At 33.9% G+C, this 13,227-nt stretch overlaps 1 non-coding gene across 1 annotated transcript; it reads right to left on the minus strand.

Moving 5' to 3' along the window:
- Window positions 1-11,405: 11,405 nt before the first annotated feature.
- On the minus strand, window positions 11,406-11,478 carry Trnak-cuu. The gene has a single exon. It is a non-coding gene; the product is annotated as a tRNA-Lys (tRNA).
- Window positions 11,479-13,227: the final 1,749 nt, after the last annotated feature.

Consider the following 13,227-nt stretch of genomic DNA (forward strand, 5'->3'; position numbering starts at 1 on the left):
CTGGCATCTACGGACAATGTCACATCTTTTGATACATCGTAGAATTGCAATACAGGATGCTCTCCAAAGGATTTCTTGATTCTGTCATACACTATTTGATGTTGATCTAACCAGCACCAATCATTTTCCTTCTTTAACATATCTCTGAGGGGACTTGCCATTTCTAAAAGATAAGTTAAAAAACTTGGCCAAATATTGAACCATTCCAAGAAATCTTTGAAGATCTTTCTTATCTTTAGGAATTGGCATGTTTAATATTGCTTTAATCTTTTCAGGATCGGATTGAAGACCATCTGACGTTATTTTGTGTCCCATGTAATCTACATTTGTTACTTTAACTTTTTTTTCTTTCTTTAATTTGAGATTGATTTCACGAGCTCTATTCGGCACATTGATAATTCTTTCATCATGCTCTTTCTCTGTTGTTCCCCATACTAAGATATCATCCATTATAATTTCACAACTGTCTACTCTGTCAAACAGCTGGTGCATAGCTTTTTGGAACACTTCAGATGCTGAGGATATACCAAATGGGAGACGATTGAATTTGTATCTGCCAAAAGACGTATTGAATGTTGTAAGATAACTGGAATCTTCATCTAGATGTATCTGCCAAATTCTAAAGGCTGCATCGAATACGGAGAAAATTTTAGCTCCAGATAGTCTTGATACGACTTCTTCTATTGTTAAGAGAGGGTAATGTTCTCGCTGAATGGCTTCATTAAAATGTCTAGCATCAATGCATATTCGGAACTTGTTTGGTTTTTCCACTGTTACCATTGACGAAACCCATTCCGTTGGTTTTTCTACAGGATCGATAACACCCATCAGTTGCATTCGTTCTAACTCTTCTTTAATTTTCGTTCTCATAGCTACTGGAACGCGCCGATGAGGATGAATTTTAGGTTTTACATTTGGATTGACACTGATATGATGTTTAATGTGTAAACATCCTAGTTTGCCATCGAAGAGATCTGCATATTCATTGAGAATATCGTCGCTAGTGAAACGTGCTGAGCGTAAAATTGCGAAGCAAAACGTCTTAAAAGAAAAATCCAGAAAGAATTGGCTAAGCCAAAATCGGACTTACGCAAAGTTTTACGTTGGCAAGAAAAAACTGCCAAGCTACTAGAACAAAAGTTCAAGCTGCTGAAAAATATAGCTGACCGTTTGGCTGATATCTCCAAAGACACAGTACACTCCAATATGGAGAAGATATCCGAAAAACACGTAAAAAAGTTTGGTGCATTAGCGTGTGTTTTAAGGGCTACGATGGAAAGACCTAGAGATGATAAGGTGCACAAGATTAAAGATATTGTTAAGGAATTAAACGAACTTTTTGCCAATAGAATTGATCAGGTATAAGAAAATACTTCTCTATTTTCATGCTTTTCTTTCACATAGCTTAAATCAAGAAAAGGTTCTTTTTTTGCACGTAGTTAAAGAAGGCGTGTGATTTATTCACGCCTCTAGAAGACAGAGTGCGAATCATGATCCGCTCAAGTGAACTAAGTCCCCCATAAGCACGCAAATTTTGCCTGCATTTCAAACGATTCAAACCGGGTGATGTCCGAAATAACGAAAGTTTTGCAGAGTAATGAAAACATCCCTTTGGATCAGTCGTTTACTGTTGATGTTGTTGCTGTAAGTCAGCCGACAGGGTCCGGTAAAAAACATTCTACTTCATTAAAAGTCTTAGATTATAGCAAAGACAGCCTAGTTAAAAAGTCAATTATTACTATACGAAATAAGGATAATTTCTGCTGTGCTCGCGCTCGTGTTGTTGCAAAGGCCATAGGGGACAAGAATCCAAAACTCAAACAATTTAAGCAGGGTAAAGCTATTCAGAAGCGAGAAGCTTTGAAATTATACAAGAAGGCCAATATTTCCTATGGACTTTGTGGACTCCGTGAAGTGTCTAAGTTTCAAGGGGTTCTATTAGATTATCAAATTCAGGTTATTGATTTTAATGCTCGAAATACAGTAATTTTTGAGGGTCCCCGCCAAAATAAAAAGCTTATTTTATACAAACAAGGTGGTCATTACAATTTTATTAACCCTGCGAAACTTCCGGCTTTCCACGATGAACGTTTCTACTGTGACAAATGCTTTCAGTTCTTCAAAAATGGTTTAAGTCACCATTGTTATAATGTCTGTAAAACGTGCAGACAAAAAAACTGCGTTGAGATTACAGATGAAAAACATATGTGTTCGGATTGTTTCAAGATTTGTCGCTCTACTGCATGTTTTAATCGTCATAAAAAATTGCGTCTGTCCAAAGGGGTTGACTTGCCATCAATGTGTGACAAGTCGTTTCGATGTCAAATGTGTTCATCTATAGATGACAAAGATAGACAAAACGAACATCGCTGTGGGGAAACTGTATGTCATATATGCAATATGTTTGTATTTGATGATCATTTATGTTTCATGCAAAAGGAAAACCCAAAACCCAAGAATGATAGTCTAATATTTTACGATTTTGAGACAGATTTTTCAACCGGAGAGCATGTGGTTAATTTTGCTGTTGCACAATATTTTGAGGGTACAGAATTTGTTTTCAAGGGTTACAACGCATTGAACGAGTTTCGTTCCTTCTTATTTTCAAGAGAACATAAAGGTTTTACAGCAATTGCCCATAATGCTAAGGCATTTGACGGTGTTTTCATTCAGAGATGGTTAATTGATAATTAATATACATGTTATTAATTCGGGACAGAAAATTATGCAACTGACTGTGAATGATTATCAAATGCGTTTAATTGACTTGCTGAACTTTTGCAAATGCCTTCAGCTAAATTTCCTAAAACATTTCGACTCGATGAAACAAAATTTTCCAAACGTGACTACTTACGTAATGACACTTAGTAGCCGTCAACAATAATTTATTGCACACGTATCCATAAAAAAACACAATATTATCTCAAAATACTGTATTACTATCAGTAGTTGCTATACAAACACCAGCTCAAATTTCAAAACTAGAAACCAAAATGGCGGAAATTGATCAGTTGATAAATATTTCCGAATCAACGTAAGGTTAACGAATAACAGTCCACTGTCCCAACTCGAGACATCAAGAGAGCTCGGCTCGTGCCCCTATAAAGCACGAGTCAGAATCCATGTTTGCAAGGTACACCAGATATGTAGCCTCATCAGAGAATTGAACTCTGGACCTTTGGTTCACGAGACCTCTGCTCTTACCTCAGAGCTAATAAGGCTGTTACCCAATACGCTCTCATGAAATTTAGGTATTTCACCTCTCAAGTCTAATTTTTAAGTATGCACTTAGACATAAAATTTTCACAAATTTTGGTGATCAATAAACAAAGAATTCTTTTATAAATTCTCTTCTAAATGCTAAAAGTAGTTTAGAATAATTTATACCATAAGATTTTTTGACTTTGTTATTGATGTTATGTAAAGTGCTACTGCAAGAATTTTTTTATTTGCTCAATAAAATAACCAGTCTTTCAGAAGCAATTTAATACAATTATGACCATCATACGTTTACGACAAATTAATTAATTTTAACTCCACTTTTTGTTGCCGCATGCAAACTTTATTGCCGCCATGTGACGTCACAACGATGATCAAGGTCAATATTCTAATATTATTATTGCAACGCGGTCACTTTTCCTCCGTGAATTTTTTAACTTTTAAAGCATTATTTTTGAGAAAAACTAATTTTCAATTGAAGAGACTAATAACATAAAAGCAATGCATATGTCATCAAACGAGTCCACTTGAAGCACGAATACGTCAATTCAATGGCAGATCCAGTGTTAAATGATAGCAACTACTATCATGTAATATCATTTATAAACTATTATTATATTATATTATTAAACATTCCATATTTTCATGTTCGATCTTCAATATTCCTTTTTGAAATGTCATTACTAATTAGGACATAATCTAGATGCTTGCTTGCATGCGCTAGAAGCTTGCTTACATGCGTAAACACATATTTTAGAACGGAAACCAGATTTGCTGTTATTGTGGTTAAATATATCTTGCTGTAACAAACTATATTGCGTATGGGATGTATGTCACAAAACCACCATACTTCACATTAGACATTATATATATGAGTAGTTTAGACCACCGAGTACAACCTACGAGGACAACCTACGAGGAGACAAACTTAGGAGGCATAGCCTACCGAAGTAGGTTGACAAGCTACAATCTGCCAAGTGACTATTTTCACTTTTGTGCCATAACTATCTTTTGGCTTCTGTGGCTTTAATGTATTATTAAAATCTATTGTGTGTCATTGTTGGACTCACGAACACTCAAGAAAAAGACTAGCAGTTGTACTCAGACAGAGGAGATAAGTTTTACTCCTACTTGTTAATATTATTATTAAAACATTTATCTACTTATATAATTATCCCACTGTCTTTGTTGCGTGTGAAAATATAACTAAAGTTAATAGTTATTTTTCGGACCACGCACGTAACATTCAATGTACGTTAAATTAAGTTACAGCTTCTCAATTTGAAATTCAACTTACATTCAAAAAAAAAATATTTGTTTTTAATTTTTGAAGAATATAATTTTACCTATGGAGTTGCCTCTAAGATGTTTAGAATTGTGAATGTATGCCAAAATGGGCGGTAGCAATTTATTTTGACGTACTCTAGATCCGCCAGTGGTCTGATTATCCTCCAATATCAGGGGACGTTTCTTATAGCGTCGTAGTGAACAATACTACGCTTCGTTGTCTTTTTATGAAACAATAACATCGCATAGTTTAGCGTATCAAGATAAACCATTAGCGGACGCTTGTGAAAATACAAATGCAATACGTTTAGATGCTGAATGAATACTGCAAGAGACGTTAAAGCCATAAAATGATTGGACAATACCATTAAAATCAGCAGTAAGTAATTATAGTTGGTTAAATGTGGTCTTGTTTTGTAACACATGTCACTGTGATCTGTCATAATAAAATACTTTTATGAAATTAACATCGATATTTTAAATAACTAATTTACTCTGCCTATCGCTTATAATAATGCAATAATTAAGTTTTGTATTCTACTAAATTTCTTGATTTTACAACAAGAGCTGTGTAATGCATAAACGATAACACGAAATATTTTTTATTTTGACAAAACTTTAAAATGCATTTGTCAATGTGGCCATATTGAGTTATTAGAGGATGCATTGGAGTATAGTAAAGAAGTGGGACCATTGATGAGAAAGACGACTTTGATTGCAGCATTAAATATATTAATTGCATCACTGAACCGGATTTTGGACCGATGACCTTCCCAAAGTTCTTATACAATGTTTGCCAACTTCTTATGTACAAGAGTGGGCAAGTCATACATTTCATGAGTCACAAACTAGAAACGATTTATCACAAACAAGGAAATGAAATTAAATTTTGCGCAAATATATTCCATAGCCTTACTGCTTTCAACTTAATTGGCCTAAACCAAGTAAACAAATTTTCCAATATTAGAGATAATAAAAAACACAGTCTTGTCAAGCAGAAGGTAACACATAATAAATGGATTCACATGATAATATGCAGTATTATTGCATTATACCTGAATAAATTTAAAGCAGACTGTTTTGTATGATGAATTATAAAACATTGTGTAAGCACCATATTTTGCATTGGACCATTGAATCAAGACACCCATCTCCTGACCATGTCTGAGATTCATCATCCTTGTCCTTTGTTTCCTAAATCAAATCGAATTTGTAAACTTCCAGATGTTTCAAATTTGGATTAACACATCAAAATGACAATGAAAAAAAAGAACGATATCACAACGCTATATCCAACAACTACGAACAATAATGACCTTATCCAACAACATTTGAGAAAATAACCTTCCACTCCTCTTCCTTGTAAATGAGAAAAGTCTACTCAAAAACAGAGAGCATTATACGCTACAAGTCCGGGGCTTGTCGCCGGTATAGCAGTGTTAAAAGGTGAAAGGTTTATCATAGATTAATCAAGTGAATATTCCTGCTCATATTTGTTTGGAAGCATGTTGAACAGTTCATATGGACAAAGCTCGAATTCCATATTAAATAAACAGTAACATAATCCGGTGTTAATGTTAGACAATACATCATTGCCCTTCAGTGAAAGCATCCCGCTTTTCATTGGAAAGAAGGAATCTAATATCGATGTTAAACATAGATTGGAATTATATTTACTGACTAATTGATAAGCGGGGTGGCTCGACTTGTTCGAACGATAACGGAGTTCCAGAAGCTTAAGCCATTTCATTGGTCAATAGCCAGATCAGTGGATTATCTGGAATAATTCGACCGATAAGGGTTGGCCTGACCGATAATGTGTCTAATTGCTATCGTCTAACCGGTTCGCTCAAATTTTTGTCTTACTGTGATTAGTTTCACCCATGTCGACTTATAGCAAATTGAGGTAATATATAGTCATTCTTATGTCTGAATTGGATGATTGATCGTTTCATAGTATTTTTCTAAAGCATGATAGAAACTACAAACAGAGCCACCACAGAAATTTAGGGAAAACTTTTGCAAATTTATGTATTGACATGATTGCTGCTGTCCAGAAGGCGATTTTTTCAAAAGGGCGAAAAATTTATGGATGAATTTTTTATGCTTGGCAAAGACGATCTCGCGACGCGAGAGACATTTTAGTCAATGTTGTTCAAAAGCAAGCCATCATTGTTTATTGATTTCTTAGCAGAAATTTACACAGAAAATCGTAAGTAAAGTAATGCGTCCATGACTGAAAAATATCAAATTTAATTTATGTGAGTATGTGATTTGACTTATGTAAATATGGGGTATGGCAAATCGATTGATGCTTTTATAATTGTTGTTGCCGAAGGATTTTTAGCTACGATTTCTTTGGTGCTTGGGGATTCGTGGCCGTTATATGACAGCAAAATCTAGCATTCCTTCAAATGTACTTCATTGGACATAAAACTGTAGCCATAAGGTGCCATGCTGTTATTTACCTTATTATAAACGAATGGTTGAGGCTTCTCAATTTATGATCATTGATCATTCACAGTGGCGTAGCCAGCTCGATATTTTATTCCCGCTATGCAAATATTTTTATGTTTACTCAACGTGAGAACAATATATTTCTAAAAAAATGAATAATGGTATCCTTCAAAATTTACGTAGCGGGAGTTAATCTGCAGGCTGGCGACGCTACTTATTATCATTGGACAATTATACTGCACATTTTTTTAAGGTTTGAGAAAACTGATATTCATTACATGAGAAGCTATTTATTATAAATAGTGATTATGAGTCTTTCAGAAGCATGAAGCTTTTTATTTTGACAATTTGACTGGGATTGTATTAAACCTGAACTACTTCACATACATAAAATGTTTTCCATGTCATTATAATAATAATAATTATTATTATTATTAAGAACGTAATAATATATTAACAAATAACATTATGTCAATAATTATAATATTATTAACTTAATAATTAATAATTATAATTAATATAACAAAAATATTATAACAAACATAACTTATTAATTAATAATAATAATAGTTAATGTTACAATAACAATAATTGATGTAAGATTTCATTAATATTAAAATAACAGCTAAGCATGTTGGAAAATGTGACAAAATTTACAACAATACATTTATAGGATTTTAATATTTTAATAATTTTAAGATATGTAGTTGAAATGATCTCTAAAGCAAAGCCGCAAGATCATTGATTTTTTTAAAATGGAAACAATTAACAATTTTTTCATTTGTAATTTTCTAGTAAATACAAAAATTCAATTATATATATCAGCAAAGCAATAACATATGAAGTTGCCATGTACAAATTTTTTCACAAAAACATATCTCTAGTACTTGCAAGCTTCCATTGCAAACATTTTTATCTTTTCAGATTTAATACAATTTTTTTTAAGGAATATGATAGCCAAAGAAAAGAAAAAATAATTTAATAAGAGGTGTTGCAGTAATACTTTTACTCGATTTCCCATGCAACATTCTAATCAAGCTCATTTCATAATCAATGGCAAGATCATTTTGCTTCCAAATGAATCTCAAATTAAATAATTTATTTTAGTATTTTAGTCTTCTTTAGTTTAGATTTTAAATTTTAATTTAACTTTTCATCAAGATTTTGGCTGAGACATCAAGTTTTAACGGCTGTGTCACATGTCTCTCTTAAAAATTCATCATCTTGCAATACACTGAATCAAAACAACGAAGTCAGAATCTCCATTGCTTTAGTCAAAATTGTAGGTTGCCCAACAAGCTCACACACCAAATTTTCCCCACTACTGGGATCATTCTAACGTACTTAAAGGGGAACTCCACCCTCACACAATGTTGGTCTTAAGACTTTGTCTGTCCCGTGAAAATAAATATGCGGCAATTTTTTTCTTTGTTTGATTCAATATTTTCACAAAAAATGCGTTGATATGCTGCAGCTAGGGCATCCGGTGCGTGGGAGCGGAATATGTCAGCGGCTTGTATTTGACGTCATATCGTCAATTGCTGCTCAAAGCTCTATGTAAAGTCATTGCACAGTCATAACAAACGTGCGTCAAAATGCTTCTCCTAATCACAAATCTTTCGTCAGAATTTTTTATTCATAGGTATATACACAAGCAACTTTTATAGTTTACATGCAAGTATTGAGCTGGTTATTTTTATTCTGTTTTAATAGAACTATTTCACATCTATAAAGGCCATTATCGCACAGTTTCCGCACTACATACAGAATTTGAATGTCGATTAATATTATTTTTTAAAAAATACGAAGGTTTATTTGTGTGGAAACTGTACTGTAATGCTGTTTGCTTCGTTTGCTTGTCCTCCGAATTCAACCTTAACAACAGTTTCTACTGATGTGAAACCAGTGTATTGCCATGAATAACATTGAATAATAATAAAACATGGTTGCGTAATTTAGATTCATTATGGTTAGAAATTAATCCTACATTAAACCATTGTAAAATTCGCCTTTCGTGCATAGAATTTAGGTGTAGTTTCCTTGACGTAAAGTATGAACTTATAGTTTCCTAATTATTTGTACATAATTTCCCTATTTTAAGTCACATTTGGGACAAAAATTGCCAGTGCTATGAAAAACAAATACCCTCATATTGATCATCAATATGATGTGTCACCAATATAAATCTGTCACAAAAAAACCAATAAAGGCTAACATTAAGGGAAATGATGACTTGACCCATTGGATTAAGTCTATTTCTAATCATCTTTGTGGTGCTCTGCAAGTTTTAACAAGAATGCAGAAAAATTGGTAGAAAAATGGAAGTCTATCCTTAACTAACAACAAGCATTTCTGGAGAGGGAACACATATTTTCATCAATGTTGCTACCAACAATTAACAGAGATACAAACAAGCAGAAGAAGTGGCTATCTCCTACTTCACAAGCATATATTGCTGCAGAGAAGGGGATTTGTGACGAGAGGCTTCTAAAAGGCCTGTGGAAGCTATCTGAGTTTTGTCACACAGGAGAGTTGGAGGTTTAACATTCCCTTTTAATGAAATACTGCCCAAAGCGAGAGCATTTTTCATTTCCTGGAATGGTAGCCCGCACTCAGTTAGCAGCATTAGATCACAACAACAATATTAACCGTGATAAAGCAGTCATTAAGTCAGGAACAAACAAAGGGCAAGACCGTTACAAAATGATTTTGGCTAAAACAAAGAAACAATGGGTTGTAAAAGCAATGAAAGAAAAGAAAGAGTTCAGTACTTTTATAAACTACTTGCCGAGGTCGTGAATGCATGCAAAACTGAGGAGATTGAACTTGTACATTATGGCGAGAATCTTCCAAAGAACATTTCTAAATCATGTCCACCCAGGAAAGAAGTACTTGTAAAGGAACATCAGTCTAAATTTGCATAAAATGTCAGTGGTGATGCTAGGTTTTGCCATGCCCATATAATATGATGTTGAATCAGTGAAGACAACTTTTGTACATTCATTCTTAAATATTAACATAGCAAAACCAACATAGTGGAAGCCTTCAAATTGAAATTCCTCTGCAGGGCCAGGTGGAGGAAATGTTTCTCTAATGCAAGTAACTGCACATGATGGCAAGACGACTCTTACTTCTCTACCCAAGATACACCATCTTGTCAGCTGTCTATATGCAATATGGCGGTACAGTTTGTCTTCGGGCCCATCATATGCTACCTCATATTGCTGCTTGTACAGGAACCAAGCTGTTTGTAACCCCCACCTGTTAAGACAAACCGGCTCAAAACCAGGATGTTGTGTAATGTACAAAGGGACTTCGGTGGTCTCATTCGTTTTTACTGACTCTACATTTTTGTCACAAATATCGGAAATCTCTTTGCAGCATAAACATTTCTCGTTATTGTCCATTATTTGGCAGTTACCACATTGACACCTGAATATGTTAAAAGAAAGGATCTTGAAAAGTATATGTCTAAATTTCAATAAAGATTGTATCTTACAATAAAAACTTAAAATCTGAAGTATTATGTGTGTGTGGACGTGGTCAACTTCAAAAACTGAAAACGTTCTTTCGAAATCTAAACAATGGTTTAGAATAATATAACATTTTATTACTCACCATTCAAGATTGTCGCGCCGAGGTTCATCCTTAATATACAAAAATTCCTGTTCTTCGTTGTCCTCAAACTGGTGAGCTTCTTTGTGTTCATCAGCCGGCCATTCGGGCTCAAACTGATATGGCCGAATATTGTTTGCTGGATTGTCTTCCATTTCACTATCGATTGGTGAATTAGGCCGAGGTTCTTCCAAAAAAGCCATTATAAGCGATTGTTTTGTTTTTTGTGCAAGGCTGTGCGTTTTTATTTCACTTTGTTGTTAACACAACTCCAAATCGGTTTGACGATATGACGTCATATATTTTCCGCTGACGCTTTCTGTGCCCACGCTGCTAAACCTCAAAACAGCTCAAATAGCGCACTTGAAGAAGTGATTTTGTCAAAAATAAAATAGCTGATGTAAAAATTTCAAAATATAGTAACCTTTGCATAAAAATGGAACTTTTAAGACCAACATTATGTGAGGGTGGAGTTCCCCTTTAATAAAACAGAAATATTTTTTTATCTTTAGTCGTCAAAAAATTTCCCGGAACAACTAGCACGGTTATAATATAAGCCATAACTGAAAAATATAAAAACCTTAGAGTGTCCATGGAAAACAAAAAAAAAAATACTGGAAAATGCGTAATGCTTAGAAGATTTAAATACTTCAAGACATATTGTTGTTGTTATTGAATTGTGTAGTCCTTTTTAAAAAAGATTATCATCAAATTAAATAAAAGTTTCAAAGTAAAATATACAAAAACTAACGACACATTTTCATAAGTTTGATTAAATATATGTGCTTGAGAGCGCAAAAACACGCCCTGCAACTTGCAAAACATTACGCCCAACGTGGGGCTCGAACCCACGACCCTGAGATTAAGAGTCTCATGCTCTACCGACTGAGCTAGCCGGGCTTCATATTTACTCAAAGGCAAGTAAATATTAAAACATTAACATAACAACAGAGTTTTGCTTTGGTGGGCCATGAAAAGAAAATTAGATAAAAGGGAAACCATTTATGTACTAAATGGCCATACTCAAGAACCATTTATGTAGTAAAATGAGCATAGATTATTGAATTCAAAATATGTTATTGAAACTTTATACCTTAAAAATTTCTCCTTGTCAATGAAAATTACGGTAATTGTACCTATAAAACAGCTTGTTTGTGTGAGTTAACTTCCAATGTTAATGACTTTAAGAGCTTTGATAACATAAAACTTGTCGTGTTTGATAAAATATTTAAAGTAGTGACTCAGTTCCGTATCTAGCAAAAAATTTTAGTCACGCTATTGTACATAGATCCATGCTTATGACGTCATGATTTTCAATCATACGTATAATAAGACCTAACACTTTATTGAAGTTTAATGTTCAAATTTGAAAGTACAAACAAACAAAATAGAGCCATAAACATTGAGATTAAGGTCAGTTTTGGTAATGTGAAGTGCTTCTTTGATTTTAAGTGTGAATGTAGTATCTGCAGTATAAATTATTTAAAAGCAAGATTTGGAATAGTTAGTTTTGCATCCAAGAGATTTTAAAAGGTTTTGATGGATATGGTGTGTTACCTGATTCTGGTAGGCAAGAGACGGAACGTTTCAGCAATGTATGGGGAATTACATCCCCAAAATTGAATAGGTATACCGCAGTAGATTTAATAGAATCATGGATAGGATCTTTGAAAATTTGATAATTAGCTGACTAATCATACGTTTCCTCTTCTTTACTGATTTTCGTTGTTAGTTTTTGTAATTTCGGAATAAATCGGAAGGGCGGAGGTAAATATGTAATGATTCACCCACTAACACTTAACATTCTATTGATTTTAATATTGATTTTCACACATCAGTCATAAAACATCGGAGGTGTTTCGCACCTGGGGGGGTCTGAGGCATTCTCCCCTGAGAAATTCTGGATTTCAGAGCCTTGAAAATGCCATTTTCAGCGTTTTAGAGCAATACAAAATGTATTTGTGGGCGTCGTTTATGCGTAAAGCAACTCATTTTACTTACGTTTTTTTCAAAAAAAAAACTGAAGTGAACAATACTTGAATGTTTTGCCAAATATTTAGGCTCATTATCATGTCAAATATATGGCTCATTAGCATGTCTAGGAACGTAAAATTTATTTTACAATAATGCTACTCAAAAACAGATATAGTCTTCAAAAATTTCCACCAAGTTGTCAGGCATAGACCCCCCTAGAGACCACCAATGAGTTAAGTTAGACCCCCCTACAGACACCCAATGAGTTAATTTAGAAATTTGGCATAGACCCCCCTAGAGACCCCCAATGAGTTAAGTTAGAAATTTGGTACTACAAGTGACAGTTAATAGATGTAGAAAAGCTCGGACTTCAAACCATGCAAGTTTATTGTAACCCTTTACCCATCTCAACATCAAGGCCAGCAAATTCACCTTTTGAGAAAAAACTAAAAAAATTTTCTGCCAAAGATTAAGCAAGAATTATCAGAGTGAAAATTTGCAGTTAAGGACAGCTTAATGCCATAAATGTTTAATAGGCATTTCACTAGACTATTATCTTCTGCAAGGTGTGCTATATAGCAATCACTAGTAGCATTGTATTTGCAAATACAAATAGAATGTAACCAACATGTCTTTAATTATATAATTACATGAATGTTAAAAGTGGTTCATGTG

This window comes from Xenia sp. Carnegie-2017, unplaced genomic scaffold, assembly GCF_021976095.1.
Source record: "Xenia sp. Carnegie-2017 unplaced genomic scaffold, XeniaSp_v1 HiC_scaffold_6, whole genome shotgun sequence".
Classification (NCBI taxonomy): Eukaryota; Metazoa; Cnidaria; class Anthozoa; order Malacalcyonacea; family Xeniidae; genus Xenia; species Xenia sp. Carnegie-2017.